General features: G+C 41.5%; 1 long non-coding RNA gene across 1 annotated transcript in view; it reads left to right on the forward strand.

Annotated features, from left to right (window-relative positions):
* Positions 1 to 1,147: 1,147 nt before the first annotated feature.
* LOC308596363 overlaps positions 1,148 to 17,572 on the forward strand; it is a 28,499-nt gene continuing 12,074 nt past the window's right edge. The window contains exons 1-2 of the long non-coding RNA XR_014012493.1: positions 1,148 to 1,275; positions 7,595 to 7,671. This is a non-coding gene — a long non-coding RNA (uncharacterized lncRNA). The remainder of the gene's footprint in view (positions 1,276 to 7,594; positions 7,672 to 17,572) is intronic.

Here is a 17,572-nt window from a genome sequence, read left to right on the forward strand (position 1 = left end):
CTTCTCCAGTGCAGATCATTGCCCTGGAACATGCAGAGGGCAATAGTGAAAAGCGTGTTCATCCATATTTCTTGCACCTTGAATATTGATTTAAGTCAGACTTCTCCCCATCGGTGTTGACCATTGATCATGCTTACTGGGGCTGAGAGGAGTTACGAGTCTAACAACATCTGCAGGGCCACAGGTTCCCCGTTCTGGCTGTGAGCCATGTTCAGAACGCCTGTCATTCCAAGTTCAGGGAACCATGCAGTGCATTTAAATACTCTCCAAAGTAAGGAAAGGACACTTGTCTATGTTTATAGCATACCTCATCATTAGAGGTGTATATTTCCATGTATTTACTTGACAGGATAACAAGTAACCTTCTAAGTTATTTGAACAGTCCTGCCAATATTTTAAGAGCAGAATCAGTTTTGATTAGAATTTCCAGCTCTATGAGTAAAATTTATGTCATTTCCCCTTAGACCCTGACAGTGTCAAGATGACAATTTTTATAATATGATTCAGAAGATATTGTCTCTGTCATGTCCCATTTGGCAGCACAAGCAACCCTGAAATCCTTCAGAGAAAAATGACTGATCCCCTACGGAGCTTAAAAGGGGTGGAAACGATAAGGGTGGCAGATTTGCTTACTGGGCTCAGGAGAAAGCTATACAAAGCATAAACATATTTCAAGTATATTGAAGCTAGCAAAATAGAACAAAGCAAATTATAACCCCACTGAAGACTTTCCTGTTCATCAAGCTTTATACCATGTACTTTTAACTAAGGCTGCTGCAATAGAAGATATTTCTAAAGTAAAATCTAAGATGTTTTGTGTTATATGCTATCTCAGATTGTTTTAAACCACTTTGATTTTTTTTATATATGCTGTAGTAGTAAATAAATATAAATAAAGCTGTGGTTTGCTCTCTTTAATTCCTAGAATTATGTATTTTAGAAATCATTACATTTGAGCATAAGACGCTTCAAATGATTAGCTACTTGGATGCATCCATAATTTACGTACCTGTTTTTTGTGTGTTACAACTGTTGCCATGGCAATGCTCTGATCTCACACTGCAGATATTGGCACAGTTACTACACAGCATAAACTATGTAAAGATCTTTCTCTTGAACTCTTTTGACATACACCACTATCTTCCGTTTAAGCAAAGGACCGCTATCAAATCATGGCCTTAGCCTATAGACCCATCTATATTACTCAATTATTACAGCATTGCCTGTCATCTCTCCACTAAATCACATCTGAGTCCATTGTAACCACCCAATTACGTATGTATAACTTGCTCTATATAACTCATATCACATCATTCTGTTTGATCGGTCAAGTCAACACGTTCTTGGCTTTAGCCAAATTTGGGGGGGGGCATGTGTAAGCCATTTAAAGAGTCTGATACTGGTTGTGAAATCCTGCTCTGAGTTCCACTGGAGTCATCCAGTTAAGTGTGGATGCTCAGATACTGTAGCCCAGCAATGCGAAACCTCAGGCCTGGTGCATAAATGCAGATCTCCAGGCCTCTCTGTATGGCCTTTTGAGACTCCTCCTCAGGCCACACTCCTTCTCCCCAGGGCATACCAATCATCAAACCTACTGGGCACTCTCTTTGAGTGCTTTTGCCTGGCTAAAACACATAATTGAACTTTGATAATGCATCTTGCTTGCCTGAATAAAGGATAGAGAGGGATGAGTGAGTAGGAACTAGCCTATTCTACAAAGACAACATTTATATCCATTGCTCCACCCACTTTTGCCTCTGCCCCCGCCCACCACTGGCATTTGGCCTCCAGAATGATGCCTAGAAGGGGATATAGCCCTTGGGCCAATGTAGCCTGACACCAAATAGACAGCAGTTCTTTGCAGATACGAAAATTAAATTAACAGATCTACAGGGGAAATGCCATTTGTATGGCAAGGCAGCAGAGGCAGACCTTGGGGGTCAAAAATTTCAGCAACGTTCTATGCAACACCAAAATTCAGTGCCCCCCACCTCTTGTCTTCCATTTTACATCACAGTTGCAGCACCCCCTCTTACAGTCCTCCCAGGCCCCACACCCAGTGCAACTGAACGGGCCATGCTCCCTAAATCCATCTCTGATGGAAAGCTCCTTCTCTACCATACACACACTCAATATAATGCCCTTTCCAAAACCAGTTTGATGTCCATATCATGATATTGGTTTCATAATTTTTGACCTGGCAATATATTGTAAATCATGATGGATGTGTGTGTGTGCACTATTATGCAAAAATCACAATGTGGGAAAAACCATGAAGCCAGCCAATGCACCATCCTTATTTTAGACATTGTGATAAATTGGTATATCGTGATGTTTAGCTGGTGATATATTGTGAAGTTGAAGACCAGTTATCACCCAGTCCTAATCATTGGATTCCACATTCATCTACCTAGAATATCTTTGAAAGCATTCTGTACTTGCAGTCATTAACATAAATTGTAACCTGTGTCACTCATAGGTATTATAATGATAATTGTAATATAATATAATATATAATATAATATAAAATTATAATTTATTATTTAACCCTCCCCCCCCAAAAAAAAATCTGGCTGGATTTCCCCAGCCACTCTGGGAAAGGCATTAACATGTTAGGGGACGCTCTCTTTGAAACATTGTGATTGCTACAGGGTTTTTAATTCCACCCCCCCAAAAAAAAGCTTTCATCTCTCAATCCCTTTTACCCAACTTCAAACTACTTCTGGGTACCACTTTTCTGAGATTTATTGAAAATACATTTTAGATTGTTCAGCAGTCCTCCACTAGAAATCCTGCACCACTCACACAGCAAATTTCTAATGAAGTGCCACATACATAAATCCATTGGTCTCATTCCTGATGCTTTCAGCCGATACAATTGCCATTTTGGTTAGTGGCAAGTGTCTCTTAACTTTCATCCTCTTTGCTATTATTGACTAGGAGAGCCACACTCCCTACACCCCTGTCCCTGTTGGCTGAAGCCTTAACCCATGGGTAGGCAAACTAAGGCCGGGGGCCAGATCCAGCCCAATCGCCTTCTAAATCCAGCCCACAGACGGTCCGGGAATCAGCGTGTTTTTACAAGAGCAGAATGTGTCCTTTTATTTAAAATGCATCTCTGGGTTATTTGTGGGGCATAGGAATTCGTTCACCCCCCCAAGAAAAATATAGTCTGGACCCCCCGCAAGGTCTGAGGGACAGTGGACCGGCCCCCTGCTGAAAATGTTTGCTGACCCCTGCCTTAACCCTTTGTACCATGAGCACAAATCTTTGTACATCTGGCTGAATGTGCTTGGGATTTGTGATGTGATCAGCAACTCTGATCTAAAAGTGATCAAGGAGAGGGCTTGACCCTCAATAGGCCACTTTGACCGGGGGGAGGCATGGCTGTTCAGTGCCACCCATGGCTGCAGATGAAGATTCTGCTTCTGCATCTCTAACTTGAATTCACCATTTTTTAAATAAAAAAAATCAAGCTGGCATGGCTGCAAAGGAAAGCTATTTGCAAATTCAAATTTTGACTTCAAAGGATGAATCAGGAGCACATTCCCGATTCTTCTTTTGCAGCCACAGCTTGAATTTTTCTGTGCCAGATATCACATGTCAGGTGGATGTGGTTTGCTCAAAATGGTTGTGCTGCCTAACCTCTGAGCCTCTGGGCTGGAGGCACTTCACCCTGATGTAGAGGATTCTATGTGCATTCATCCAAACATGCAAAGTTCACCACTCCAAATCTTTCTCAGCACACACAGGCTGTCTATATTTAGACATTCAGTACAGAAAATCGGTATTCAATACAGTTCTGATGAAGGATATGGAGTCCAGCTGTGGCAAGAAGTAGTCACAGGGCTAAGCATTGCATTTCTATTTAGGGAGAGATGCTGACAATATACCTGCCCTCTTTTCGTTTCTAAAAGGCCAAACATCCAATCGACTGCAGGAGAATAGCATCCCCATACATTTTAAAATAGCATCAATTCCTTGCCCAGCGCAAGTGTTCTGTGAGCATTTTTCCTGCTGAGAATATATGTGAAGCCTGCAGAATGAAGCCACTAAGCAGGAAAGGGTTGCTCAGGAGATACTCAATAAATGTCTCTGCTTTTGCTCTGGACTGTTAAGCTTTGAAGAGGCCACAAAATATAGTGGGTCAGCATGATGGGTCGCAAATTGTAGAGGCCTGACGGTGCACTTATTCCATATCTTTCTCATGAAGTCTGCATCAATTCCAGCCCAGCAGCAAAGCACATTCTTGGGATCATCAAAAGCCTTTGCCTAATGTTCCTTCGGAAGCTACTCCACTGACTACCTTTGCATAATTCCACTCACTCCCTCAATCATAATCAGCCATATCAAATTTTTTTTGGTCTTGGCTGGGAACCAATTCTTACTTCTGCCAAGTGCCACAGATACTACAAAATGCTTGTCCTGCAGTTGTAATTTTGCTACATGATACAGACAGCAGCAGAGCTTGCTTTGAAAGGCTTTCTATAAATAGAACGGAGATGCTGTAGTAGCTGGCCAACTGATTTTGCCAGACAGCTTTTCTCTCTACTGATTGGAATCCTGAAGTGACTTTTCCTATTCTCATGTGCTAGGGCAATCCACTGTAATACATTTGAGTGGAATGTTATATTATTCAGAACAATAATATGCATTTACTGTATGCATTTGCTTTTCTATGCTTATATTATCCAGAAAGAGTTTCAGTTTAATGTACTGAGTTTCAAAACATCAATTCCACTATCTTCTTTTTAAATACACTAATAGACATTGTTTCATTTTTCCTGATTCACTGAATTGTTGGAATTTCTGGGCAGCCATTACAGAGAAAGAAATTTCTTTTGTCATTGGAAGAATTGGAACAAGCCATTTAATCTGCACATATGCAACTTGAGTAGTAAGGGGTTGTGATGGAGCAGAAACAAATACACAAGCCTTCATGTTCTAAAAAGCATCCCCCTTACTGCCCAGAAAACATCCTAGCAACACTGCAGACTTAAATCCATTTCAATGTATTTGTGTTTTCTTTGCTCACAAACTCTGTCCTCAAGTTCTAGTTTGGGGCATGACTTCAACTACATTCTATATACTACATTCTATATGCTAAGGGTCTATTGTGTACCCTAAATTTGATCCTAACTAAATATCATTAAACTTCTCTTCCAGTCTGTCCTCCCCATATTTCCAGGGGAGCCAGGGGAGCTGTCCAGCAGTTTCAGCAAGATTAACACAAGTCAGTGGGTCAAGTGCTGAAGAGCAGAGGAGCTGTCCAGGAGACTCCCAGAACTTCTAGACAAGAGCTAAAAGTTTCTGTAACTGGCCTGGGTACCCCAGTCTTTCTGGCATAATATGCAAGGTGTTCAACAATAACCTTCCACACTGGCTGCTCCTGAACCATGTTGATTTGAAACTATCACATATACATAACCAGAGAGAGAGAAAGAGGGAGAGAGAGAGAGAGAGAGAGAGAGGGAGAGAGAGAGAGAGAGAGGGAGAGAGAGACTGACTTAGACTCCTCCCCACCCCAACAAAAAACCCTCAGAAACATGTCAGGCTAAGGGATGTCTGTGCTTGCTTTCCTCTTGCCACTGAAGATCATCCTTGGTGGTAGTAGAGTCAATTAGAGAGGCTCATCAGATCAGGAAGCTTTGGTAGGTATGAAGAAACAAGTACATGCTTTATTTAGCTCGCATTTTATTTGCTTATTTTTAGTAGGTGGTCTCACATTGTAAACTACCCCAAGCTGGTGGGATAGGTGGAAACTATGGGTTCAAAATCCAGGAGATAAACGCCAAATAACAGTTGAGAATTGGACCTTTAGAAGCTGCCAGAGGAAGAATGACTTGTTGGCATACAGTTGTTGTTGTTGTTGTTGTTGTTGTTGTTGTTGTTGTTGTTGTTGTTGTTGTTTAGTCGTTTAGTTGTGTCCGACTCTTCATGACCCCATGGACCAGAGCACGCCAGGCACTCCTGTCTTCCACTGCCTCCTGCAGTTTGGTCAAACTCATGCTGGTAGCTTCGTGAACACTACCCAACCATCTCGTCCTCTGTCGTCCCCTTCTCTTTGTGCCCTCAATCTTTCCCAACATCAGGGTCTTTTCCAGGGAGTCTTCTCTTCTCATGAGGTGGCCAAAGTATTGGAGCCTCAGCTTCACGATCTGTCCTTCCAGTGAGCGCTCAGGGCTGATTTCCTTCAGAATGGAGAGGTTTGATCTTCTTGCAGTCCATGGGACTCTCAAGAGTCTCCTCCAGCACCATAAGTCAAAAGCATCAATTCTTTGGCGATCAGCCTTCTTTATGGTCCAGCTTTCACTTCCATACATCATTACTGGGAAAACCATAGCTTTTACTATACGGATCTTTGTTGGCAAGGTGATGTCTCTACTTTTTAAGATGCATACAGTACCACCTCCCATTTTATCCTTGGTGGCGAACACAGATAGAATCTAGGACTAAAGGAATAAAACATTGCCTTTGAGCATTGTAATGAAGTCATTTAAAATCCCATGCTGTCCTAGAATTTACAGAGCAACTTTTGCATGCAAAGTGGGTAAGTAAATTAGACAGGGAAAGGTTTGGAATCTATGCTCATGCTTATTTGCAGGTATAGATTTCATATGGCCATGGGTAAACAACCTGGATGCTGGAAATTAAATGCTATCATTTCATGACTCTGAAAGATGCCGTGGCAGGGTTAATCCTGCTTTAGGTCATGGCACTTAGTTTTTATTTCAGATCAGAAGAGTCTGTTTACCTTTCAGAAGAGCATAGGAAGCTGCCTGCTACTGTATCAGATCATTTGCCCCTTCTACTTCAGTATTGTCTACACTGACTGCAGCAGCTCTCCAGGATTTCAAACAGTGTTATCCCTCAGCCTTACCTGGAGATGCTGAGAATTGCACCTGGGACCTTCTGCATTCAAAGCAAGGTTCTACCACTGAGCTGCAGATCCTTTACCTTGAAGACAGAAACGGGGATAGGCTTTCTGAAATGGAAATGCTCTCTAGGATGTAGAATTTTGCATTTTCCTCCTTCCTAAGACGTAATGCTTTAGAGCCACATGAAAACCTGTGCTCTTATCTACAGTAAGCCAAACTAGAAATACAAGCATTCCTGTGCATACAGGAATGCCATATCTTCAACAAGTCCCTTTTAGTACCCATCTCCTCAAACCAAAGCACAAACTGTCATGTTGAGTGGCAGAAAAACCTTGAACAGTATATTGACGGCTGCTTTTATGTACCCTTTGGGACAATGCACTGAATGAGCATGACTCATTTCATCATATGCTGATTCACACAAGCTTCAAAAATTTGAGCCATGGAATTCGAGCCCTGGTAACCTTTGATTAATAACTTTAAGCATGTCATTGTCATGATAATGCTTCTTGCCCACCATATATTGCTCATATAAAACCACAGTATAACACCTTCCCCTCATTTTTAAGTACATTATCTCCAAGGACTCCACCATGCTCTCCATGGACCAAGGGACCTATGTGTTTCACCAAAGGTGGAGATAATCCTGGGTGACAGCTGGATTTTATATCTCCAGAGATAGGTTGACCTCCATTTCATGCTTCTTCTTCCCGCAGTGAAACCTGAAACCTTCACAACACGTAACTGAGCCCCGTTGCTGCTATTTTCTCCCTCATTCCAGATGCACCACCAGGTAAAGGCCAACTTATGCAGTTCGTAGCTGATGCTTATGGATAATCATGAATCAAAATGCACTCATGTTAACAACAAGAAACCTGTGTACATGTGTGCTTGTAGAAAGTTGCTAAAGTCCCCCCTGCTTTCAGAAATCTTTCTCACTTTATTTACTTCATATCAGTAGCAAGATGAACCCCCCCCCCTGTACCATTTCACAGAATTGTGAAAACCATTTTTTGGTCAAATGAAATGCTGCTTGAATTTGCCATTTTGAACGGGTCTGATTTGCCACCATTTTGACTGGTTTCTCCTGCACTCAGTGACCTTTAGCTTGTTGGGCGGGAGGGCTGGTGAAGAGACAAGCTTGCACATGAAGTATGCTCAGATAATTTGCCAAACAACTTAAGCCCCCTGATGATAGTAGCACACAGACTGTACATGAATGGCTAGGATGAAAGTTAAAGCATTCTTAAAAGCAAAACAAAAAACCTCTTCTTCCTGCTGATTTATTGTAACACTGAAAGTATGTTTCGATAGTTGCTCCAGGCCAAAGGATTGTGTGCAATATTTTCCCTGACTATTTTCTTTATATCTCTTCCTCTTTGTGCGTTTTTCTGCTACTTGATGTATAAGGTGGCTAACTATGAAATAATAAAGGGAAAGAAGGACCCATTAATTTCAAAAGTATTTATTTATACTTCCCTCCAAGCTCTCTACTAGTGTTTTTTAAGCTTCATCATTTCAATGACACATTTAACAGGACTGGAGGTGCCAGTATTTGGGCAATGATCACCACTGCTTTCTTGTCCAGCCACATACACTTTTTGTGAAGGTCAAGACTATACAAGTCTAGTTGGACTGCATCCTAAGACAGCTCTTACTAGCTGGGGGAAATGAAGTAAGGATGCCTGGATACCCTGCCTTTTTTGTGTGCATTTAAACTAGAGCATCTTACAAGTTACAAATAGGACCTTTCTTCAGGATTCCAGCAAGGGTACTCTAATCCCCAGTTTTCCTTACCCTCCTCCAAACACTGAGCATTCTGTTTTCACTCAGGAAGCTCAGTATTCACCATGCTACTTTTGGGTTCCACCCTGTAGGATTTGGATTTTACCCTTGCAGGGTGGTTGTGTTTTGTTGTTTTGTTTTTTGTACTTCTGCAAATCTTGGGGTTCCCTGAAGCATGAAGACTGATGCTTGGAAAATGAGTTTGCTAACGGTATACATGTTTGGATTGCACCCCTTGAGATATGTTTGAACCCAAGCCCATTGAATATGGTAGTGGGCAGTGACAGACAGATGTAGCTACTTTCTTAGGTATGGCTGAGGATTTGTGAGTTGTGGGTAGTGATGTTGGAGATGCCAGCTTAGCCACAACCCAGCACAAGGTGGATTTGGAATGTGTTGCTCTTTCTTATTTTCTAATACCATATCAATATTGCATAATATTTTCAAAGGAATGGACATTTGAGGACAAAATATCAACACAGAATGCCCTTTGTGATCTCCGTAATCTTTATTTTATTTAATGTTCCTTGGTACCTTACTAAGTCTCTGCATTATTACACTGGGTGATCTGTAAGAAGTCTAAAGGACAACTGACAGTGATTTGCTGCCCTGGCATCAACTCTAATGAACTGCCAGAAAAGAATCCTTAGGAAGTCACTTTGATGTTGGGAGTGCATAAGGCTTTTGGAGAGGAAAAATGGAATCCAGTTTCTTATCAGCTGTGCATTTCACTCTGTCCACTTGCAGAAATGTGTCATTCTTCTGGGAAGTTGTCTTTTATTTTAACAAAATATGGGGTTGAATGTAGCTTTCTGTGTCACATAATATCATTTCTGAAAGAGTGAGCAGAACAAATGAAAGGGAATTCAATTACTCATCCCCCAATCCTGTTTGTTGAAGATATGCTCTCATCTGCTGGAAAAGAGATGACAAACTGTATAGAAGGGGAAAGGTGCTCCCTTTTTAACCTAACAGGATTCAGCCAATTTAGTGACTGAGTGGTCTGTTCCATTATATACAACATCCTATGCGTAATTTTAGAGTGAATGGGCAATGTCTATCAAAGCAGACCTGAAAAGCAGAATAATAGAATTGTAGAATTGGAAGGAATCCTGAGGGTCATCCAGGCCAACCCTCAGCAATGCAGGAATCTCGACTAAAGTATGCATAACAGATGGCCATCCAACCTTTGCTTAAAAACCTCCAGTAAAGGAGAGTCCACCAACTTCCGAGGGAGTCCATTTCACTGCTGAACAGCTCTTACCATCCAAAGATTCTTCCTGATATTTAGTCAGAATCTACCTTTCTTGTAACTTGAATCCATTGGTTCAGATCCTACCTTCTAGAGCCAGAGAAAAGAAGCTTCCTTCATTTTCCATGTGACAACCATATTTGAAGATGGCTTTCATATCTCCTCTCAGTCTCCTCTTAAACAGGCTAAACATGCCCAACTCCCTCAACCATTCCTCATATGGCTTGGTTTCCAGATCCTCGCGTATCTTGGCCACCCTTCTCTGCAGATGCTCTAGTTTGTCAATAATAATAATAATAATAATAATAATAATAATAAGGAGCCAGTGTGGTGTAGTGGTTAAGAGTGGTAGACTTGTAATCTGGGGAACCGGGTTCGCGTCTCCGTTCCTCCACAGGCAGCTGCTGGGTGACCTTGGGCTAGTCACACTTCTCTGAAATCTCTCAGCCTCACTCACCTCACAGAGTGTTTGTTGTGGGGGAGGAAGGGAAAGGAGAATGTTAGCCGCTTTGAGACTCCTTCGGGTAGTGATAAAGTGGGATATCAAATCCAAACTCTAATAATAATAATAATAATAATAATAATTATTTATTCTGAAAATTAATATATAAAGTTTAAAGTTGTGAGGACTGATCATGTGGTGTAGATACTAAAGGAATGGGCTTGCATGCAGGAAGTTGTGAATTCTGTCTTTTGAACTACATCTTCATCTCCTTGTTTACATTGCTACCTTTATGCAAAAAGTCCAGGGTTCAAGTGCTGCCATCTGTAGAGGAGCTTTGTTAACAAAGCACATAGAAGACTTCAGATCAAAACTCCAGAGACCTGCTGCCCTTCGGTACAGGGCAGGAGAGAGAACCAGTGTTACCAGGCATATGGCAGCTGTTTATATCCTTCTTTATATTTTTGAGGATCTCTGTATGCAAAATGCTCCACAGTGGGCAATGAGAGTCCTTGTTGCAGTTCAGGTACTCAGCCACTGCACTGCTTGCTATTGATACTCAATGGCCTGGAAGCTCAGCAGTGAAACTCACAACTGCAGGCAAATAGTTTTATCTGCTCTACAGAGTTGTGACGATAAAAGGAGATTAGAATTGTAAAGCACTTTATACGTTGAGATAGCCGGGGATGATTATTGTTTGGGGTGGCACTGGAATGAAGATAAGACTGCTTACAGAAATGTCACATTTCCCAAAACCAAGTTCTGCATCTTGAATAATTCATTAATAGAGTTTGAGATCTTTACTCACCTTTTCTGTTGCAGGATCTCAAAATGTTTTAGAGCCATCACATCCTTCAAAGTGTGCTGTGCCATCTAATATTTATGCTCTCTCCTCTTTCTGAGCTCAACATGATTAACCCACACCCAAAACACTGATATTATGTAATGCTTTCAAAATGTTTGGCAATGGTTTTTAGAGGGTTATAAAATATTATCATGCTTTGCCTGATTTCATGCTGAGGGCACTTCATTGTTTATACTGTCTTTAAACTTCTTTGCATTCATATCTCCCCCACCTACCCTGTGTTAATAGGTTCGGTTTTTCACAAACCAGCCATATTTTTAGAGTCAAAAGCGTTATGAAAGCCAGGTTAAACAGCTCCTTGCTTTGAAGCAAGCTGGAATTATTAAAGGAACTCATCATGGGCAGAGTTGCTTTAACTCTAGCAAGAGAGATTAAACTGTGATCCACAAACTACCTGAAAGCCAGCAGCTTTAACACCAGTGGGATGGCAGCAAGTGAACAAATGTAATGCTATGGTACTGGGTTGCACATCAATTTGCTCCAACAGAAATAAAGCAATTTCATATCCCTTTTATCTCAATGGCCCAATCTTCTGAGTCACTGTGTCAGCAAACAAATGTCCAGGGTTAAGTGTCAACACCAGCTCTGCTGGCTTAAGATGTGCCTCTATTCCGGAATCACAATTTTTCTGGAATTTCACTCAGATGAAGGAGCATGTGTAGCTGACACTACACAAGAGTTGTAGTAGCTGGGACGAAAATATCTTCATTCTTAAAGAAATCAGCCCTGAGTGCTCACTGGAAGGACAGAGCGTGAAGCTGAGGCTCCAATACTTTGGCCACCTCATGAGAAGAGAAGGCTCCCTGGAAAAGACCCTGATGTTGGGAAAGATGGAGGGCACAAGGAGAAGGGGATGACAGAGGACGAGATGGTTGGATAATGTTCTCGAAGCATGAGTTTGACCAAACTGCGGGAGGCAGTGGAAGACAGGAGTGCCTGGCGTGCTCTGGTCCATGGGGTCACAAAGAGTCGGACATGACTAAATGACTAAACAACAACAAAATAGGCTGGACAGTAGGGAGTAGCCCTGTCTGACCTCAACTGCATGACTAGGGGTGGATGAATTTGTTCATTTAAGTTTCTTCAGTCTGTCCCATTTCCACATCAGTGTTCAGATTTTTCTAAACCCTGCAAGAAAATCCCACACACATTTCTCCTGACATATGCATGTTTGCATGGAATGCTTGTACACATTATTGCAAGCAATTTTCCTAACTGAATTGTTTTCACTAATACATGCATTTTGCTGTGCACAAATTTTTGTATCCATTATTTGGTTGACGATAAATAACAAAATTCAGAGAAGTGAGAATTTCTCAAGAAAGCTGTAGTTTTCATTTTGGTTTGGACAGTGTGAATTAGGTAGGTTTGCATTAAATGTCAGTCAAAGTCATTTCTCCCCATCCATATGCAGCGCATAGAACTAGAGCCGGAGAGATGTGACAAGGATGAGACTAAAGGTGGTTCCTCTATGAAAAATTCATTTCTGGTTCATTCACAGAAATTATATTCCATATATGATCCAGGTGGAATAGCTTTCAAAAAATATGAGAAGGTTAACATAACTGCTATATGCTTAGAAACCAAAGGGAACCTATAAAATGGGTGTAACATTTTTGTGGGTCTGACATCAAAGGAACAGGCTTATATCTTAGTACTTTCCCACCTTATGTGGAGACTGCTTAGAGACATTAACACATCCTGCCTCTTCCAGCCCATCAGGTCTCATTGACCAGTTCCATCCTCATTTAAGATGGAAGGCAACTGGTGGTCCTGGTCCACTATTAGAGGACTGGTCCAGTGAGTCCCTGAGGAGCAGAAGGGCAAGGCACTTTGTAATCATCTCTCAGTGAGTTGGTAACCACAGTGTGTTGGGAATTGATCATTTTGCCGGGGGACGTGATATAGAACAGGGCTTATCAACTTTTCTGGGCCAGTAAGCATGTTTGGAATTTTGAGAAAGTGCTGTGGAAACCAGTCACAAAATGGCATAATGCAAAATGACTGCCATGGGGTATGTCAGGAGAGCATGAGCCAACGCAAATAGGAACTGAGCAAGAAGAGTAAACAGTCTCTCATGCACTGTGGATTTTTGAGGGGATAATCACTGAGACTTTTGTGGGTGCCATAGGAGGTACTGGTGGGCACGCTGGTGCCCATGGGCACTGTGCTGCCATCCCCTGTTGTAGAGTGTCTCAGCATGGTGTGTTTTAAGGTGAAAAACACCAGGGTTAAGATTATGGGAGAGAAACACACATTCTGTATGTACTGGAAACACAGAAAGATTTGTTTCAGGATAGTTAATGGATGGAACTGTTGAAATACAGTATGCTGAGAGTGCTGGACTTGGGCACAACCTAAGACAGGGGTCAGCAACCTTTTTCAGCTGTAGGCTAGTCCACTGTCCCTGAGACCATGTGGTGGGCTGGACTATATTTTTTGGGGGAAATGAACGAATTCCTATGCCCCACAAATACTCCAGAGATGCATTTTAAATAAAAGTACACATTCTACTAATGTAAAAAGACGCAGATTCCTGGACTGTCCACAGGCCGGATTGAGAAGGTGATTGGGCCGCATCCGGCCCACAAGCCTTAGGTTGCCTACCCCTGTCCTAAGACAATGTTGTAACCATTTACCCTGTTCTACATGCACTGTGCACCACTGTAAGGCCATTTCTGAGCATCTGGATGCACTGCTGCCTTGAACGGCTTGTCAGCATTTCTTTTTTAATTCTCCTACTGGAGACTTCATAATTAACCACGTTAATTTATTTTGTGATGCTTCTTGGCATGCAGAGTTACCCATCAGATGCAGCATTTCATTCAAAAGTTAGTCTTGAGCTACCTAGCGATTTTGAATTAATGGGACATTGGCAGAAAACTGCAAGGGTTGTTTGTTTTCTTTTGGCTTTTTGCTGACTTGAAGGACTATTTTTGTGCTCGAGTCACTTGCAGTTTTTTGAAAACTACAACACTAGACAAGTTTATTTTGGCACCTGTCACCAATATGTACAATTCGTTGGAAGAACCTTTCTCATCTAGTACACTGGAGAGCTGACAGTTTTCAGCTGTGCTGTAGGGCTGTGCACCAGATTCAGCCGTGTCCTGAGCCAAATTGGGCTGATTCAGAGGGCTCTGGGTGGAGGCAGTCCTGACCCACCACCACCTAAGCCTCCTCCTATCACTCAGGAGCCTTTGTCCCCTGTGAATGTGAAAGTAATTCTAATGCTGGACCAGCCCTGTTGCTGCTTCCATTGCTGCATTCCATTGGAGAGATACCAGGACAAATGAGCTTTGCAGAGGCAGCTGACTCAAAGGAACGTCTGTTTGCTTGCTCATTCTCCTCCCTTCAAAGGAAAGGTGCAGGGTGTGTGTTGCTTGTTGGAACAATGCATTACTCTGAGATTAGCAATGCATCCAGCCTCATGAATGTGCTGAATCCTATAACTCATGACTTATGTGCCAATATGATTATGCATTACAGCTTTTCGCAGAACTGGAGCTGTGAGTTCAAGTTCTTCACTATTAACTGGGGAAGGCCAGAAGTGTCTCATTTACAGTGGTACCTCTAGTTACGGACTCGATCCGTTCCGGGGTGCCATTCGCACCCTGAAAAGTCCGCAACTAGAGAGCCACCTCTGCACACACACACACAGTGCGATAGAGCACTTCTGCGCATGCACGCACGGTGAAACCCAGAAATCTACACTTCTGGGTTTCCCCCGTTTGTATCCTGAAAAAATGCAGCCAGAGACTGATGTAACAAGAGGTACGACTGTAAATGCTTCAACCATGTGCCAGTCAATATGACTACAGCATCTGCACGGCAGCAACACGTCCATTGAGCTGATGCACTGCTCTCCAATGCTGCATCAATACTTTCACCTGTAGAGAAAGTGGGTGTGGCTTGGCTGGTACAGCCTTGCAGGTCAAATGGAGAGTCCTAACAGGCCTGATTAGGTGCTCCCAGAACTGCATCTGGCTGATCCCAGGCCTCAGAACCTAAGTGTGAAAGTCTCTCCACCTGATTCTGAGATAGAACTTTCTGCCACTCTTAGTCCTAAAGCATGGAACGAAAGAAAAAGGATGTAGGTGCCAATCAATGATGCATAACTAGATGCATAATTGAAGGATATCTAGAGATAACAGACTCAATAATTGATATTGACAACACTAATAATAATAATAATAATAATAATAATAATAATAATAATAATAATAATAATAATAATAATAATAATTTATTTCTACCTTGCCTTTCTGGCTGGGTCTCCCCAGCTACTCTGGGCGGCTTCCAACAAAAGATTAAAAATACATTAAAACATCAGTCATTAAAAACTTCCCTAAACATGGTAAATGTTTTGGGATACCTAGTAAGAATAAATAACATATGCTGGTTAATAATATTACCAAGAGGAATAATTTGTGATCATTTTTTGGACAAAAAAATTATTGACAGAGCCAGGCTTATTGTTTATAAATGATAACATTTACACAATTATATTCTGACTTTATTCTTTTAAAGAATTTTTGAAGTTTCTATTTTGAACTGTTATACTCATTCCAGAGATGGGTACAAATACAATGGTTTTTATTTTATCAATATGTGAATGCGACTGACAAAACAAATGCTCATGCAGCTCAGGAGGGGAATTCTCTGGGGTCTGTCAAAGAAGACTGAATGAGGCCAATGCAATGTGGTTCTGCTTGCCCTGCCAGGTCACTTAAACCCGTCAGTAACATTTTGTTACTCAAAATGCCAGGAGGACCAGAAAGTTTCAATGAAAGGGGTTTGATGTTTGGCACTTCTCCACACCTTAATATTCTTTCCACTAACCCAAATCGTTGAGAGTGCTACCTTTAGTACCTGCACACTGAGCAAAAGAGTTGGTGGCTGTGAGCTTTCATATTGCTAGCATTTTTCGGTGTTACTGTTTAGGGGTAGATTGCTTTTTGAACTCTGACAGATATTTATTAAATTGGAGCAGGCATTGTTTCAGAACTTATTTTAGATACGGCCTTGAAGTTATTTTAATATGTAACTACATATTAAAACTATTTGTAGTTTATGTATGTAACTATTTTAATATGTAACTACATATTATGTAACTACTTATTATTATTATTAACCACATATTTTAACTCATTTATGTTTTGGAAAATTTGAAGTCAGTGTGTTTTTAACATTTGATTTTTTTACAGCATTTTTAATGTATACATAATGTATTTTATGTAAACTGCTTAGAGGTTTTGATGATTAAGTTGTATATAAATGGCACGTAAGTGGTATATAAATCCTGTTATTGGTTTTGAAGAAGCCAAATGCCCAATTTTATTAATTTATTTATTATTACATTGATGTTCCAACTTTCCCATAGGACCTCAGGATGGTGTGCTTGGTTCTCCCCTTCCTACTGTATCTTCCCTGTAACCCTGTGAGGTAAATTCAGCTGAGAGTCTATGGCTATGTTAGCACATAATACGAAGCCAAACCACGGCTTAGCTTGAATGCTCAAATCCACTGGCTTCTGAGGAGGAGCTCTCTCCCTCTTTGCTCTTCCACAGACGTTTTAGGCCACTGCATGGCTCTACAGCCACAGCAGCTGCTGTAACTCTCCAGTGGTTTGACTTCACCCTTGAAGGTACACTCCTCCATTGTCACTCCCAAGATAGGCCAACAAAAAAGAGGTTTAAACCATGCTTCAACATGCCATCTCACCTCCTTAACCATGATCTGTAGCTATCGTTCAGTTTACCATGATGTGGAAACCATGTCAATGACTGCCACAGTCTCCTCATAAACTTCAAAGCTGAATGGGGATTTCTACCCACGCCATTCAGCCTCTCTTTGCTATGGTGATGGTTTTTCACTGAAGGATTTACTTGGTACAGAGGTTGAATATTGGCAAGTGGGCCAATTCCTGAAAGTTTGCATAATAACAATGACTTTTACAAAATGGACAGGAAATATTTGCACTTTTCTTCTCTTAAGGCTGTAAAAGCCTTGGATTACACCTTTGATTCCTGCTTTATAGCAGCCTTTTAGATGAACTATGTGACTGCCACTTCACTCCAAAGTGTCTTAGTTATGCTAAACAGCCTTCTTTCTGAAAGAAGCTTTCAGGTGTGTGGCACATTATTAGGGAGCATTTTCCTCTGCCTCCTCTTTTGTACACCACTCAAAACATACCCTTTCTATTCCCCCATTAAAGAAGCACGTTTAAATCACTTGCAGCACAGTCTTCTATGTGTCTACTCAGAAGTAAGCACCACTGAGTTCACTGAGACTTACTCTCAGATGACTGTGTATACACTGGAGCCTGAGACTGTGCTAAGCCTAGTGCCCAA

This window comes from Podarcis bocagei, assembly GCF_964188305.1.
Source record: "Podarcis bocagei genome assembly, chromosome: 10".
NCBI classification, from domain to species: Eukaryota; Metazoa; Chordata; class Lepidosauria; order Squamata; family Lacertidae; genus Podarcis; species Podarcis bocagei.